This window comes from Eschrichtius robustus, chromosome 2 (assembly GCF_028021215.1).
Source record: "Eschrichtius robustus isolate mEscRob2 chromosome 2, mEscRob2.pri, whole genome shotgun sequence".
Taxonomy (NCBI): domain Eukaryota; kingdom Metazoa; phylum Chordata; class Mammalia; order Artiodactyla; family Eschrichtiidae; genus Eschrichtius; species Eschrichtius robustus.
The window spans coordinates 58,022,598-58,039,954 of record NC_090825.1 but is presented as its reverse complement, the minus strand read 5'-3'; positions in this window follow the sequence as shown (position 1 = coordinate 58,039,954).

The window sequence follows — 17,357 nt, the reverse complement described above, 5'->3', positions numbered from 1 at the left end:
TCCTAAATGTTATGGTCTTGGATGACAATCCTGAGAAATAAAGCCAAAAAAAAAAAAAAAAGCTTTGATTAAATACTGTGCTGATTCTTAGAACATCTGCCCTCCATCCCTCCCCACCTGCCCCCCTTCTCTCTCCTTGAGATAACTGTAGGAGCAGCTCAGAGGTTGGATTGGTTCTGCCTAAGAACTGGGTGTGCTAGGACAGAGGTCAAAGGGAGACTGTCCCCTGCCAGCCCTGGCAGCTCTGCTATTTCCTGAATGATCCAGCCAACTTTGGGGCTGAGTTTCCCCCCACTGGCCTCTTAGACCCTTCCAGTGGGGGTCCAGATCCTCACGGAGGCACTGGATCCAGCCAGCACCATTGCCTTGGGGCCCTTCCGATAGGGACATGGGAGCATCCGCCATGATTCTTGTGGACCTGAGAAAAGTTGGCGGGCCAACGCCAGAGTGAGAAGATTGTCTGCCTTGCTCCTTCCCAACCCATCCATCTTCTTCACTCTCCTCCGGGCCAGTGGGAGGGAGACACCCTGGAGAAACCACTAACCAAGCGCTGCTCTTAAGCAAACTGACTTGACAGACACATTGTAAGGGAGGGATGGCTCAGCCTTCAGAAATATTTTACAGCAGGATGTGAGAGGGAGTGAATCCAAAAGTGTGTATGTGGCGTGGGGGAGTAGAGATTCAGGAAGGCGCTGAACCATCTTCACGGTCGGCAGGGGCGACCTTTTGCTCCCTAAGAAGCATAACACAAGCTGAAGCAACAGTGACTCCCTGGCGACACTCTTCTCCTCTTATATTCACCTAAAACCCTTTCTCTGTTCTCGTTAGTAACTATGAGTGAATGTTAATTGGTCCCAGGGCTCTCCACTAGCTTAAAAATGTTGGGAGAGTCATTGGTTTATGATGGAGACAAATAGAATCTTCAAATGAGAAGCAAGTGTGTGCGTGTGCAGTGTGTATGGTGTGGTGTGTATGGTGTGGCATGTGTGTAGCATGGGCTGGGGTAGGGGTGGTGGTGATGGTGGTGCATGTGTGTGTGGTGCATGTGTGTATGTGGTGTGACAGTAGGTATTGTGAACACCATGGAGGGAAGACTTCTCGCTTCCACTTAGTCAAGTGAAACAGCCCCTTATAGGTGAACAGCAAGCATCCCTCCTGATACACATTTTCCACCACAGATGAAATCCAGCAGACATCCTAAGTTGAAGAAAGAAAATGCTAGATGACACAGGTTCTTGGGATTCATTTGTAAGGAAACAATGAGTGTGTTCATTACGGTTCCATGGAGACACAACTGGCCTTCTGTGCAGGCAGGATCATGTAGTGTTATGTAAGTGATCTGTGGGAGGGGGACACTGTCGGGGGCTGGCCAGCATGCCTGTGCTGGCTCTTCTCCATCTCCACTCAGCTACCCCGTGATGTTGCCATGGTGCTGCCCCATCACCCCCAGCAGATGCAGCTGGCACTGGGCTGAGGTTGACGCTTCTTGTCCCACAGGGGCAGTAAGGTAGGCATTGAGCTGCCCGAGGCAAAGTGGGATCACAGAAAGAGCAAACACTAGGATTCCTGCCCTGTGGGTGATTCCCAGTCTCTCTGCCAACTCCGCAGTCAAGACCCAACCATCGTGTACCTCTCCACGGGTTTCTCTTTGTTTTTTTTTTTGTTTGTTTTTTTTTCTGTATGTTGACAATGAGTTTTTTTTTTTTTTTAATTTTTTTAAATTTATTTTTGGCTGTGTTGGGTCTTCGTTTCTTGTGCGAGGGCTTTCTCTAGTTGCGGCAAGCGGGGGCCACTCTTCATCTCAGTGCGCGGGCCCCTCACTATCGCGGCCTCTCTTGTTGCGGAGCACAGGCTCCAGACGCGCAGGCTCAGTAGTTGTGGCTCACGGGCCCAGTTGCTCCGCGGCATGTGGGATCTTCCCAGACCGGGGCTCGAACCCGTGTCCCCTGCATTGGCAGGCAGATTCTCAACCACTGCGCCACCAGGAAAGCCCCTCTCTTTGGTTTTATGTTAGGCTCTGGGGTCCTGGATTTTCCTGTCACTTCCCAGCATTTTCCAGAATTGAGTTTACTTTGCCATATTGTCCAGAACAGGAAAAGATATTTATTTTTGATTATCCATTTTGTAAGCAACCACATTATCAAGTTACCCTATTTGTTCTAATTATTTGTCAGAATTCAGAGCATTTATATGACTCTCTTACCGTTTGTGATTTAGTACTACAGGAAACTCTGATAATCTAATTTATTTTGAAGGTAATTTATTTTTTATACCTATATATACATTTGTGGGTTTCCATAGTTTTTAAATTCAAAGTCTGAGTGTTTACAACGTCACCAGGGTATGCCTATGTGTGGATCTTCTTTTCCCAAATAATTTGTAACCTTTTGATTAGAAGTCTCAAGTCGTTCTGCAGGAACATTATTACTGTTCTTTCCTGGAGAAAAATTTTCTTCCTACACTTCTCCTCTGTGTCCCTTATAGGTGGCCCAATGTGTAATTTTCTTTATCCTTTCCCTGTGAATAGTGGACAAATTTCTCCTAATTCTCATTTATTATTTCAGTATCTGGCTGGCTGTGTATTTATTACCTCTATTGCCTCCACTGCATCTTGAATTTGCTAATTTTTGAAAATCCAAAAGCAGTTCTTAATCTCAGATTATGTCTTCTCAGATCTCTGCCTAGGGGTCTCATATTTTTTCCAAGTGCTTCCCTGTTTCTTGGAGATGGGGGTCGTCTTTGCTCTGAATCTAAGAAGAGCCGTTTGTTTTGAACAGCTTTATCTTTTGCTATATCCAGTGAGTTTTCTTTTTCCCTCCCTTTCTTTCTTCCCTCTCAACCTCAGGGGGAAGTCTATGAATGTCTAATATTAGATGTTGAGATAGATTTTATCAGAGTTTTAAAAGGTACTTGTCCAGATATTCTAGCCCCAGACTAAATAGGAACATTGAAAGTTTACATTTTCTCTAGTCTAATTGTCTATGAGGCACAGGAAGAAAACAAGATCAGAAGCAGCCACAGGCAGGTGTGTCACGACGCCAGGAAGCATTTCCTGGATATACGTGCTGTGACACACTAACGGCTAATGGCTATTATTTCTAACTGAGGTGGATCCCCTCTTGAATAGATGGCTGAAACAATACCCATTTTACCCAGTTCACTGGTTCACATCAGGTGACATTGTGGTGTGATCCCCAGGCTGAGCTGCTTCAGGTGTGGGGTTGGGATTTTCCCAGATCTATTTGCCCCTGAGCTCACCCCTCTTCTTGCCCTTGTCCCATTGACTTTGAAGGTATATCTTGACTTTGTTAGTGATCACAGTCTCTTCCACCTAGTTACATTTTTCTGTCACATATTTGACAGATTGTATTTTCAAAATGGCCACATGTCATCCTCTTCCAGAACTTTCCAGCCCTTTCTGTCACAAAAGGACGAGTAGTTCCCTTCCCCTTGAAAACGAACTGGCCTTTATAAATAGATGGCAGTCGAAGTGACACTGCGTGACTTCTGTTGCTGTGATGTGGAAGGCAGCTTTGTTTCAGCCTGGTTTTCTCTCTGTCCCTCTATGCACCTTGGGAGCCCTGAGCCCACTTGTAAGTTTGCTGCCCTAAAGCCACAATGCTGGAACGAGAGAGGGTGTGGAGAGACCACACAGAGGTAGAAGTGCCCCAGGACGCCCACGAGTCCTCCCAGCATGCACCGCAAGACACGTGAGTGAGCTTCCAGATGACTCCACACTCCAGCCTTTAAGGTTCTCCAGCTGACACTCCATGGAGCGAGGATAAGCTGATGCTGTCAAGCCTTGCCCCCAGTGCAGATCCAGGAGCAAAATAAATGCTGTTGTTTTTTTTAGTCATGAGTCTCAGGGTGCCTAGTCACACAGCAGCAGACGAGGGGAACTCATGTTAACTTGCAGGTGGGGACTTCATTAACCCCATTCCATTTCCATATATTGCAGCATTTTCCAAAATATCTGGCCTTTCATGTTACCCTTCCCTTTTTCATATTGATAAAGACATTACTTTATTTTTTATTTCTTATTTTATTTATATAAAAAGAATTAAAATTAAAGACAATTTTTATTCTCGGTCATTTCAGTAGAATTGCAGGTGACGAGAAGATAAAAATGTGGCCTCTAATTGCCACCTTGAACAGAAAATAGTGGTTTAGTTTTCAATGCAGGTACTGTGTTATATGCTTAAATTCCCATCCTTTATTCCCATGACAGTGTGAGTGAGTTTATCAGATCAGCCCTTGTCATTAGGCCAGCTCTGTTACACTCTTTGGTCCTGCCTGTGTGTATACATGACATTAATTTATAATTTAGTGGGATTTATATATGTTCATCTGCTCGATAGGTAGGATAAGCTACTTCTAAATGTTGTCAGTCTGTCAAGGCAGCTCGACACAAAATAACCAGAGCAGAGTGTTAGGTAAGGATAAATAAAAATAATAATGCCCTCCTAATTTCATGTGGAATCAACAATTCCAAAATCACCAGAAGCTGTAAGTAGAATGTCAAAACCAAAAGCTTAAAATTCCTAAAATATTACAGTTTTGTTAAATGGGGAATAAACAGTTGATCATCTTCCATCTGGGTTGACAGATGATTTTAAGTGTTTAAAATATTCCTGAACATGCCGTATTACAGAGGATTTTCATAGTCCTCTTGTCCTTTCCAGATGTTGAGCCCTGAAACATTCTTTTCTTCCTCCTGATTGGCACTTCTTTCTTGTGTTCCTCCTTTTAATGAGAATATCAGAAGAGTCTTTGGGAGAAATAAGCTCTCGGGTGAGGAAAAGAATCACCTGGAAGAATGGAAAAAGCATAGCCACAGAGGCTGGACTTGGGACTGGATCTTCACACTGCCACTTACTGGCTTGTGAACTTGGGCAAGTTACCTTCTTGGAGTTATCAGTTTCTTTATCTGAGAAGTAGGCATAATCACATGTATTAGTTTGCTCAGGTTGTCATAACAAAGTACCACAGACTTGGTGGATTAAACAACTGAAACTTATTTTCTCACAGATCTGGAGGCTGGAAGTCCAAGATCAAGGTGTCATCATGATTGGTTTCTTCTGAGGCCTCGCTCCTTGGCTTTATTTTTTTTAATTTTTAATTTTATTTTTGGCTGCATTGGGTCTTTGTTGCTGTGTGCGGGTTTTCTCTAGTTGCGGCGAGCAGGGGCTACTCTTCGTTGTAGTGTGCAGGTCTCTCACTGTGATGGCTTCTCTTGTTGCGGAGCACGGGCTCTAGGTGCGCGGGCTCAGTAGTTGTGGCTCGCGGGCTCTAGAGTGCAGGCTCAGTAGGTGTGGCACACGGGCTTAGTTGCTCCGTGGCATGTGGGATCTTCCGGGACCAGGGCTTGAACCTGTGTCCCCTGCATTGGCAGATGGATTCTTAACCACTGTGCCACCAGGAGAGCCCTGCTCCTTGGCTTTAGATGGCCGTCTCCTCCCTGTGTCTTCATGATCTTCCTTCTGTGAGTGTGTCCTAATCTCCTCTTTTACAGCGACACCAGTCATATTGGATTAGGTACTGCAGGTTAGGGCTTCAACATAATAATTTTGAGGAGACACAGTTCAGCCCATAACACACACCTATCCTAAAAAGGTGTTTTGAGATATTGTAAATAAAGTTCCTGGTACACAGTACAGATGCTAAAAATGTTGGCTCTCTTTCTTCCTTCTCTCAATTCGAGATTCCTTTGTCCTTGGTAGAAAGGAATGTATTTCCTTTACCCTCAATTTAACTTTCCCTCTTTTTTTCCCAGGAAATTATTTGTGAGAAATCATGGGAAGATGATCTATCTTAATGTTTTTCTTTTTCAAAGATACTACTTCATTAGTCTCAAAAGGAATTCCAACAATTTTCTTCCTCTCTTCTGGAATGTCACCATGATGACTGGAATGAGACTAGGAGATGACCTTGACGTTGGAAACCCCATATAAGGTAAAGGTGTGAAAAACAGAAGACAACCAGGGCATGGATGACATTACGTAGATGCCCATCAGCTTTAGACTGCCTACCTCAGGACTTCATGTTACATGAGAGAAAAAAAAACCCCTCTATATTATAGATGCTACTGTTATTTTAGCCCCAAATAATTCCTAACTGGTGTGGAATTTGAGATCAGTTGCAAAATTTAATATGCATGTTCATAAACTAATGAGTTTCAAAAGAAATTGGCTTCATGTCCTTCAAAGCTTACATTTCGTGTCTTACCACTGACTGCAGTTGAGAACGCTGCTGTGTGGGCACACGCACATAAATCTGCTCCAGAAAGTAGGAAGGGAAGAGTGGACAGGATTGGAGCGAGCATGGAGGCAAGTGCTATGAGATAAAGTCAGATGACTAGGTAGGAGTTGGCTTATGCCCAGTTTAGCAATTCACTGTAAGAATCTGGGAATTATTCTAAGTGAAATAGGGAGCCATGATCTGCTTTGCATTTTTAAAATCCTGGTGTTGCTTAAAGAAAGGATTGTAGAGGTAGCAGCAAGTGTAGAAGAAGAAAGGCCATTTAGGAGACTACGGATTTAGTAGAGGAAGTAGTGACTGGGATGAAGGGGGTGGCAGTGGTGGTACAGAGGCCAGAAAGACATATTTTGGAAAGAGCACCAACAAGATTTGTTGCTTGTTTGGCTGTACAGGGTGAGGGGTGGGAGGAGTCAGGGATGTCATGCAATCATCTGGTTTTAACAACTGAGCAGATGGGTGGTGGTAATGAAGGAGATGGGGATGGCAGAGGGAGATCCGGTATTTTGGGGAGAGGAGATGGGATTAAGAGGTTTGTTTTAGATATGGAAAGTTTGAGATGACTGAGATATACAAGTGTTAATATCAATTAAGAGGTTGGCTATCCGAGTCCAGACTTCAGAGGAAAAGTTCCAAGGCAGAAACGTAAATTTTGGAGCCATGTAAAATGGCATCAGAAGCCATGAGATTAGATGAGAACACCTAAGGAAATAAATATGGGTAGAGGAGATGTTCTGAGGTGAACCCCAAGGAACTCTATTCTTTAAAAGGCAGATGGAGAAGAAAGGTTCAGGAAAGCAGCCTGGTAAGGAGTGGCCAGTGAGGTAAGAGGAAAAACAGGAAACTGGTGCCCTGGAAGCCAAGGAAAGACACAAAAGGGAGTGGCTAACCACGTGCAGTACAGTTGAGAGTTTAAAAACAGGACTGTAAAGAGCTCGTTGGACTTGGAGAGATGGCGCTCATGTTGACAAGAGAGAGCAAGCGAATTCATGGGAGGCGAGGACGTGAAAGGAGTGGGTGGGGATAATTCTTTTGAGTTTCCCTCTGAAGGGAAGCAGAGGAATGGAGTTGTAGCAGATGGAGATGTGGGAACAAAAAAGGATTTAAAAATTCGAGAGGTACTGAGCATATTGGTATGCTGATGGGATATATCCACTCTTTGGTTGTGGTAGTCCAGTTCTTCTAGTAACTGTTAGTGTGCTGTGAACGACTGACAAGTTGGGTATGTAGTGTATATGATAGTAAATTGTGAATTAGTGGGACTTACGACGTAAGAGCATATCAATATTTGAAGATATTGGTACTTGATATCCTGTGAAGGAAAATTTGCCCCCAAATTTTAAGCTGGAAAGTCACTGGAATAACTGTTCAGAAAAGAATCACAACTACATGTTTTTTTTGGTTTTTGGTACGTATGTTGAGAATTGTGTACAAATTGAAATGTCCGTGTACTGATCCTCAAAACAACCAATAAAATCTGAATTAGGAAAGAATTTCTTGAAGCACATGAATTAACTTGTGGTTTAAATTTCATTTTAAAGAATTTTCACATTTGTTCTTCCAAAGTCTTAATAAAATTTTGGAAGAGTGGGAAAAAAAAGAAAAAAAGAGACTGCTGATAAAGGAGAGAGAAGGAATAATCGAAGCAATGAAAGCCACAGGGAGTCGTGCCAGAGTGTAAGTTCTAGAGCACAGGAGGACGGTGATGGGAGAAGAGACAGTGTTTTTGTTTTGTTTTGTTTTGTTTAATTCTACTGCAGATACTGCTGCACAGATCACCTATTTATATCAATATTTTCCCACATCTCTAGCATGTTCTTAGGACAAAGTTGCCAAGGTCAAGACCATGGACATTTTTTAAGGCTCTTGACACATTTGGAAAGCTGCATCCAGAAAAGTTATATCAATTATATCAATTATCATTTTCATCTTATGTACATTCCTTTGAATATTTTAAAATATTTTCAGTCATTATAATTTTTCTTTTGGGAATGTTCTACCACTCTTTTGTACGTTTTAAAAATTGGAACACTAATGATTTTTAAAATATGTGTAAGCTTTTAATATATTAATAACTGTTCCTTTTGCTATATTTGCTACATATCTATTTCCCAGTTTGCTGTTTGCTTTTTAAATTTTTTGCAAGATGCTTTTCTATCAATTTTTCCTTTGTGATTCCTTCTGTTCATTTTATGCTTAAAAAGTATTTTTTTCTCCCAAAAAACAATACTGTAAAGAATGGTTTGGAAAGCACGAGAATGTTGTGATCAAGGTTGCCCTGGCCCTCAGTACTATGAACACGGTTCAGAAATGGAGTAGTTCCCCTAAGCCCACTGCACTTCCAGCTCCAGGAAATGAAACATTCCCCGAGAAAATGCATCATATTTCATGTCTGCTAAACAGCAAACAACAAAACTCAACTAAACTACATCAAAACAGTTGCCCACAGAAACGTTCACAAATGAAAATTTTGCAACATCAGAAGCTAAGCCAAGTAGTAACCAGCCCACAACACAGAGCCCAAAATGCTGCATCAAGTTACCAATTTTCTGTGTAATCTTGCTTTTCAGTTGTTTATCTAATGAAATACTCCTTTATTTCACCCAGAGAAACTTCTGGTCTGTGATCATAACTTCCTTCCTCCCTTGCCCCCAGTGTGCAGTACAGGAAATTATTAGGGATCTACAGTTATTATCACAGGAGAATTAGGTGTCCCTAGTCTCTGAGAAGTCATGTAGGTGGGGGAATAAAACATGAATCAGGCACAGGCACTCACTTTTCTCCACGGTGTGGGTGGTTCATTCAGCCTAGACGAAGACTCATAGCTTGATACCCAGAAGAATACCTGGTCCCTCATGTATGGGTAACAGTAAAAGCCACTTTTTGAAGGATGTCTTCTAAGGTCTTTATCACCTGCTATTTCCTCCCTTCTCCCTCCTCTTTCCTCTCTGTCACATCCTTAGCCCTGAGCAAGATGGCCCCTGTCCTGGACCCATGCTTCCAGGGACCGGCTCTTGTTTTCCTACCCCTCCCCAGGGGATGAAGAATTCACCAGCCAAGGGGTCACGTGAAACCTAGAGCCTGCACTTCAAGACCTTGCTCTAAGAAGTCAGGCAGAGTTCTCTGCCCCAAAGACCCTGAGTCTTTCCAGAGCCTTTATGGGCATCTTCCCTGGGTCCAGCCTCTGTTGCTGTGGTTCTCCTCTTAGGTCGGAGTGGTAGCCAAGAAGAGCTATTTACAAGGGGGTGTGGATGGGGTCAGGACTCACTGGCAGCTTATCTGTGTGTATGAATGAAGCCCCTGGTGGTTTGGGGACTGAGCCAGGATGGGAAGAGAAAGGGAGTGGAGTCGTGGACCAGAGGCCAGGATGGGTACCCATTCTCCTTGCATGATTGCATTCTGGAACTCTGAGGAGTCCAAGAATACTGAATTTACCAACCCTGGACTTTCAGTTTGCTGAGAAGACATGTCTGTCAAAGTAGGAGGATATTACATGTTTTACTTAATAGTCTGTTCACTTGATGTGCAATTAATTTATAACTTTAAAAAATTCAGGCATACAGTATATGAATCTCTATTTGTCCTTTGGCCCCTGGCCCTGCCATGTTGGGGTGCGATTGTTCACATCCAGTCCTCTTTCTATTTTCTTTCTGTGCTCCTCTTCCCTTTTCAGCCCATCTTCTCTTCTCCTCTAAGCCATACCACTGGGATTTGCTGACTTCTGGTAGTGACCTTCAGGACTGGTGGTGCTGATGTTCTTCCTGCTTCCTTGCCTGTCCTGGGTCATTTCCCCACCTTGCTAGTTTGAGAATCCTGTGCATGATGATGGCTATTTCTGAAGGATAAACAGAAACCTTTAATATGCCACTGAAAACATTAATTAATAAATGAGCAACTGAAAACAGACACTGACCACCACTCACGTAGGCTCAGGTGTGTCCCCCTCGTCTATTTGCTCTGTTCAAACCATCTCCTACCTCCACATGCCCCTCCTTTCCTATATCATTATGGGGGAAATGGTAGGTGGGAATTAGTACAGGCGTACCTGTCTGGCCACACTTTGGTTCTCATAAGACTCTAGAATGGTTTGCTTTACTCCCATCGCCGGGGTTTCCAGAAGCCGGTGGTTCTCAACTATAACATGTATCAGAATCACCTGGAGGGCTTTCTAAACCGCTTCTGGGGCCGAATCCTCAGAGTTTCTCAGTCAGTAGACAGGAATGGGGTGGGGTCCAAGAATTGGCTTGCTAATGTGAAATCACTTTCAACTTGGGGTCCACGAGCAGACTCTGGCTGAGCTCAGAACATCGCGCAGAAGCCAGAAAAGTGACTTGGGACTCTCACTCCCCATTCCACACCCCCTGCCCCGTGGCCAGGCAGCTGGCTTGGTTAGCAATGGCAGGGGAATTCTCCCGCAGAGGCAACTTGAGCCTCAACTTGGCAGAATATGAAACAGCCTTGGCCATCCCCTTCTCTGCAAGCTTATCTTTAATTGCAGAAACCTGGGTGGCCTTCACACGAGCTGTTTGTACAGCCAAGGAGAAGAGATAAGTTTGGTAACCTTGGAAAACCGAATCCCTTTTTTCCCAGCCTCCTGAGAAGCAATGCCCAGAGGAACGAACACTGTGTGTGGGAAACCAGACAGGGGCTCTGGAAGGGGGACGGGAGAGGCCAAAGAGGGGGTGGCTTTTCTTAAGAGTAAATGTCTCCCTATCTGTCTAAACCGTGTCCTGCTGGGTGAGAGTTTGTTAGCTGGAATTCCATAAATGACAACAGTCTAAATCTCCTCAGCTAGACTCCAGGCCATGATTCTTTTTACTGAGCTATCATCACACAGAAAAACGATCTTGGCTCCAAATGCTGTGTTACAGCAGCAGTCCAAAAATGACTCTTAAAGGGAACCTCTTGGGGATTTGCATCTTATAGGGACAAGGAATTCTCTTCTCTGTCAGCAGCGAACCACATGGGCTTCAGGGCACTGACTCAGGCAGCGTGAGCTCAGTCACCAGCCGGGGTGCCCGGGAACTAGTCATTACTTGCCCACTTTCTCTTGTGCAGATCTCTAGGCCAATCGTTGGCTTTGTTTCCCAACCCCACCTTCTCCAAGTGACTTTGGTTGTGGGTTGCTCTGAGTCTATCCCTGATCGTCATGCTGTGAGAGGCTCCTCGGCAGTGACACAGTTTCAGTTCCATAATAATAACAGCAATAATAGGTGCTACTTAGTGAGCATGAATTCTACATCAGGATCCATGCCAAACATTCTGTGTCCAGGGCCTCACATAATCCCCACAATAATCCTAGGAAATGGGGCTTATCGTCCCAATCTATAGGTGAGGAAACCAAGGCTCGGGAGTTAAGTAACTTCCCCAAGATCATGCAGCCCACAACATGTACAGCCTTGATGGAAACCCAAGCTTGTGCCAAAACCCAAGCTTTTGTATTTTGTACTTGATAAATATTTATTAATTTAAGTCAATCTATATGTTTGCATATGCATAAAGGAGATTTCAGACACAGGTTCTAACCTCTTAAATGATTTAGAAAGAGGAAACTCACTTAACCAATGGTTCCATTTTCCAGCCAGATCAGTTAACTGAATTGTTATTGTACAGTCAATACTCGATCACCACTCAGTTACTTGCATTATAGGAGGTAGCATGAGTGGAAATGGAAACTATGGATAATCCAGCTATGTCTGTGATGAAATTCTGCTGCCAGGTACATGGAAATTTGGTGTAAAGAACATGACGGCCTACCTGAGGGCTGTAGCAGGTAAAGAGCAAAAGTCCCCTTTTTCTAGGAGTGTCTGTGGCTCCTGTTTTTTCCTGCAGCCTGTTTCTGCAAACATTCCAGGTTGCATGACAAGCTTCACTTCTTCCCAAAGCAAAGCCCATGCTCATAACATCGTCTTATTGGCTTTGCCCTGGGTATGTGTGTGTTTATGTTCACCGGCAGATGGGCGGAGATGATCTGTATATGAGAATCAGCACCTGCAAGCAGTGATTCCTTCTTGCTATGGCCAGAAAGGACATGGGGATTACCAGGCTGGGCTAGACCCCTGTTCACACAGCTGCCTCCAATGCCAGGTTCAGAAGGTCAGGAGCAGCCTCTAGAATATCCTAATTGACTGCAGAGTTTCATTCCGTGCGGTTTTCTAAAACTTTCTCAAATGTATGGTTTTAACTTATAATAGCTTTGGGGCATAATAATTCCAAGAGTTTACTTCTATTCTTCCTCCGTTAAAATTCACTTTGGCTAGGTCTTTCAACCTTGTTGAGATGCTCTGGAAGAAATGTGTTAAAATAAAAAACTTACCCCTGGTTTTAGATTCAGAATACCTAGGTTTGAAACCCAGCTTTGTCGCTTATTAGATGAGAAGGGCTTTCAATGAAGACGGTACACTGAGCTTACATGGGAATCCTCCATCCCATTCTGAATGCATACAAATGCTTTAAAACTTAAGGAATTTAACATACCTGGTTGAATTCAAAAGCAAGAGAGGGAAATTTCAAGAAGCCGTGATAAAGAAGAAGCCATAGTGGGGAAAGGGCTGAGGCCACATGGCCTGTGGTGACACACACAGCAGATGCGTGGCTCAGAGGAAAAGGTTTTACAACCGACATGGGAACGGCAATTGTTTGGTCTCATGAGTCAGAGGGAGACAGGACTGGCTTCTCTGGACAAAGCTGAGAACCATTAAGCTTCTCTAGAATGGGGACAAGAAAGTCTCCACCCCATCCCAAGAATGGCACAGACTTGGGCTCCTTGCCCCAGACCATGGGTGGAAAAAGAGTTAACTGAGAGAGAGTCATACCCCAGTTCTGTGGCACATGATGACCCCTGGGGCCTGAATGCTTGTGTCACGTGTAGTGTGGAAATCCTGGAGTGTGGGAACCCAGAGACCCACCGAAAAACCTGTCCTGGACCGGAGAACTCTGTGGGTTCCAGGCACAGATAACCATAGGGACCCTTCTAAATCACCCACTAATTAGCTCAGGGACCAGTGGGAGAGCACCCCCTCCCAGGCTTGCTCCCCCGCTGCATAAACTCACAGGTGCTTTGGGGGAAGCCTGCAGGGTCTGTGGAGATGTGTAGCCTCTGAGGTCTTGGATCGCTCCCCACCCCCCTTCCCCATCCCTCCCTCCACGGCCCCCACCCCCGCCCTGCCATGCCCAGGAAAATGGCCACAGCCCACTAATCGTCCCCCTTTCTCCTGATAGTAACGCATTTCCTATTCTCTTTCCTAGACGTGGGAACAAGTATATTCAGATACCCAATCCTTTGTTCCCAGAGTTGCTATGACCACAGAGACATATGCTGTGGAATGACCACATCCAGCTTCCTCTGGTGTCAGTCACTGGAGGCGCTCTGCCCCAAGGTTTTGTAGTCCACAGTCCCCCTACTTTGCCCCCAAATATTCCTTTGGTTCTGCTCTTTATCATGATATCCTCCTTGTTTATTTCCCATATGGAAGTAGTATTGTCCTCCTCCAAGGTCCCACGCCTCTTTGCCTCCTCTTAGGGCATTTGTCATTTTCCTGCTGTGTGGTTCTCTTTATGCCCTTGTCTCTTCCTCTTCCTAATGAGAAGCTTCTTGACTCCAAGTCCAAGGAAAAGGAAAGCTACTGCCGCATACTCTGTCTTCAAGTCTTCAAATTCTGTAGAGGTATAAAAACCACACAAACAAAAACCACAGCTTTTTTCCCTTTCCACTTTGAAATCACCCTCTTCCTTCTCTTTGGTGCCCTAGGTCCCTTTTGGGGTGGTATTTATTCATGAATGCTTCTGTTTATTCTTTAGGGAAGACTTTATTAATTACCTACAGTGGTTAAACACCACAGAGATTTGTTATCTAGTCAAGCAAAGAAAATAATATGTGTGTGTGTGTGTGTGTGTGTGTGTGTGTGTATACACATGGGGGTCGATTGCTGTCAGTCTTCCTCTCAGAATAAAGGAATGGGGCCGTGTCATAGGAACTCCTTTAGTTCTTACTCCAAATGTTATGGAAACAACCAAAGACCTACCCAAGGCAGATATGAAAAGACAACCTACATTTCAAAGGCAGTTGCGGTGCCCCACCTTCTTGTTTAGGGCAGGACAGAACTTTGATCTTCTCTTCAGTGCTACTCACTGTTTACATAAGTTTCTGTGTCTGCCACCTTCCTGTTTCTCATCAACAACCAGCACAGCGTCTACCGGTTGGGCACTCCCTAAGCTGAAAAGTGATTGACGCCTCTGGGAGACTAGGGCAGGGAGATGCTTAGTTCAAAATAACCTGCCAGCGTGGCTAGAGAATGTTTTAGCCAGGGTGCTTTTGGTTTCTGGTAATTGAAATCCTTTCAAGGAAGCTCAAGTGAATAGGAGGTTTATTACAGGATGCAAAGGAATCCTACAGAAACACATGTATAGGAAGGACAGCCGGGCCTCCTAGGAATAGGAAAATCACTGGAAGATTGCATCTTACTTTCCTTGTCTTCTCATGTTCATTTCATCTTCTTTATCTGCAGACCCTTTTTCTGATTCACTCATCAACTTAGAGGCAGTTACCATGGCCACTGGCAATAGCCATCTCATTCTCTGAATCTATATGATCTTCTACATCCTGTCCCCGTAGCTAATTGGCCCAATCTCTAGGTCCCAACTCCAAGCCCCTGGAAGAGTAGATCTGGTCTACTTGCTTGGATCAAGTGTCATCCTGGTCTAATACTGTGACCACAGTTGGGAGCTGGGAAGATGAGAGAGGGGAGGAGAAATTTATGATATGTATGGGTTGGACAATCTCTTTAGAAAGATGTAGATGGGAGAAAATTTTGAGTATAGGTGGAAAGATACAAGGCCAGAAAGCACTCTGGACCAGTTTGAATATGAATTAAAATCACACTTCCATTCAAACCCAGTATGGCCAGCCTGTCAATGATCCTGACTGGCCCAGGAGTCCACTTTTCAGTTCAGTGTCTGTGTTGAGTGATGAGCCACTGGGAACAGACTGAGAAGGACAATGTCTTTGGAATGACCCTATCAGCAACCTATTGAAGATGGTCACTACAACGAGGGTCTTTGCCTTGAATGCAAGCAATTTGTTCCTGTGCATGAGTCACAGATCCTCCATTTGGAAATGTTTTGAATTACAGTTTCTTACTCAATTTAGGTTTAAGAAAACACTTTGCGTTTCTGAGCACCCTCCCTTCTCAAAGCATACCTCTTGAGGTTTAACAGCTGTTCTCTTAGTTTTTAGGGACTAGTAACAGGAGAATGGAATTGAGAACTCTTGACCACACAAAATATGAGAAAGAAAGTCTTGCAGCGTTTGTGCTTTCCTGACTGGTTTTCTGGACCATGGTCCCTTTTAGAGCAGTGATTCTGTCTTGCCCTATGACATCCTCCCAAAGAACCTGAATCATTGCATGCACCATACTGATGGGTGGATTAGGTGACTGAATGAGGGCTGTGAGGTGATTACAATAGAAGGAGAAATAGTAGTAACAGTAGCAACCACAACCATTTCAGTGGCTACTTCTGAGAACTCTATATCATTTTCTATCCATTACATTATTTAATCCTCCCTACAAAAGCCTGAGTATGGCATCATTTTATTACACAGAGAAAAACTTAGATGATTTGATTATCTTTATTCTTTCATCCTAACAAGACAGTGGACTTAGGTTTTATCTATACAATGCCCAGTGGCTAGTTAAATCAAGGCAATTTGGGAGTCTTACGTATGTAAAGTTGGTCATAGAACTAGTTTTCATTTGTGTTAGAGTGTCTTTGCTTAAATATTCCAGTGGTTAGTTCTCATTGTCATTATTTACAAATGGGCATCTTCCTACCTCTGCTCAAAATAGAGACTTTAATATGAGCCTTGTTGTGGACGAGGTACCCTACCAGCTACTTCAAAAAAATACATAATATTTAGTCCATTAAACTACAGGCATGATCAGTGTCGCATAAAAGCAAGAAAAGAAGAAAAAGACTTTGTGGCTAGTTATACGTAAAAATCAATGTGTGAGTTCCAGTGAGTTGTATAGAAACAGTAATAGTGAGGCCATTTCTTCACCCACACGGTGTAACGCTTTAAGACCAGCGTTCCAAAGTGCTCAAGTCATTCTTTAATGGATTTAAATAATAAAAGAAATTTCTCACTGCTAATAAAAATATTATTTATGATTGCCCATTCATCGAAGCTGCATTATTGATCACTGTATTCTAGTAAATACTTTACATTTCATTAATATTTACAGTGGCACTAACAGCATTCTCCATTTGAGACTTGAGTTAAGAATACTTTCATCAAGCATCACACTCACCTTGTTTAAAATTTTCCAAGTCTATTGTTCACATCAGATCTCTGCAAAATGTTTAAATCGATATGACAAAAGAAAGTTGGGAACTTAGAGTTTTGAGTTTTTATTGATGTCACTTGGGACTTCTAGTGGAACCTTAATCTTCTGTGCTTTTGGGGTCTATAGCTTTGAAATGGAACTAAAACTTGTTTTCTAAACACTGAATTTGTTCTCCTTCCCTCTTAATACTAGTGTTACGGCAATCTCATTGTACAGGAAACGTTTCTTCCCTTACTTCAGAGTAAGGGATGCTACAGAAAGCACAAGGACTTTGGGGTCAGATAGAGCTGGCTTTAAATCTGGGGTCCATCACTTCCTAGTTTGTGACCTTGGTCAAAACACTTAACCTCTGTGAGCTTCAATTTCCTCATCTATGAAATAGAGATAATAATAATCTCCCAGGGAATTGATGAGAAATAAGTAATCTAAGCAAAATGTCTGGCATAACAGGCTCTTAGGAAATAGTTTTCCTTCCCTACTATACTATGTAACATGTTGTTATCAATAGTTTCTGAGGGGTTGGAGAAAAAAATCTATCCTGTTTCATGGAAATATTTCAAGAACATACGAAAGATTATTGCTTTCTTTGTTCATGCATAGTGAAAAGAGTGATTCTTTTTATATTTCCTATGTTTCTTCTGTTCACTCTTTTATTTATTTCTTCACTAGACATATATTGATTGCCCATTAAATTTTAGGAATAGTTGAGGGAAACTGATGCAGGGAGATAGGTGGGGATGAGAGTATCTCTTGATGCTG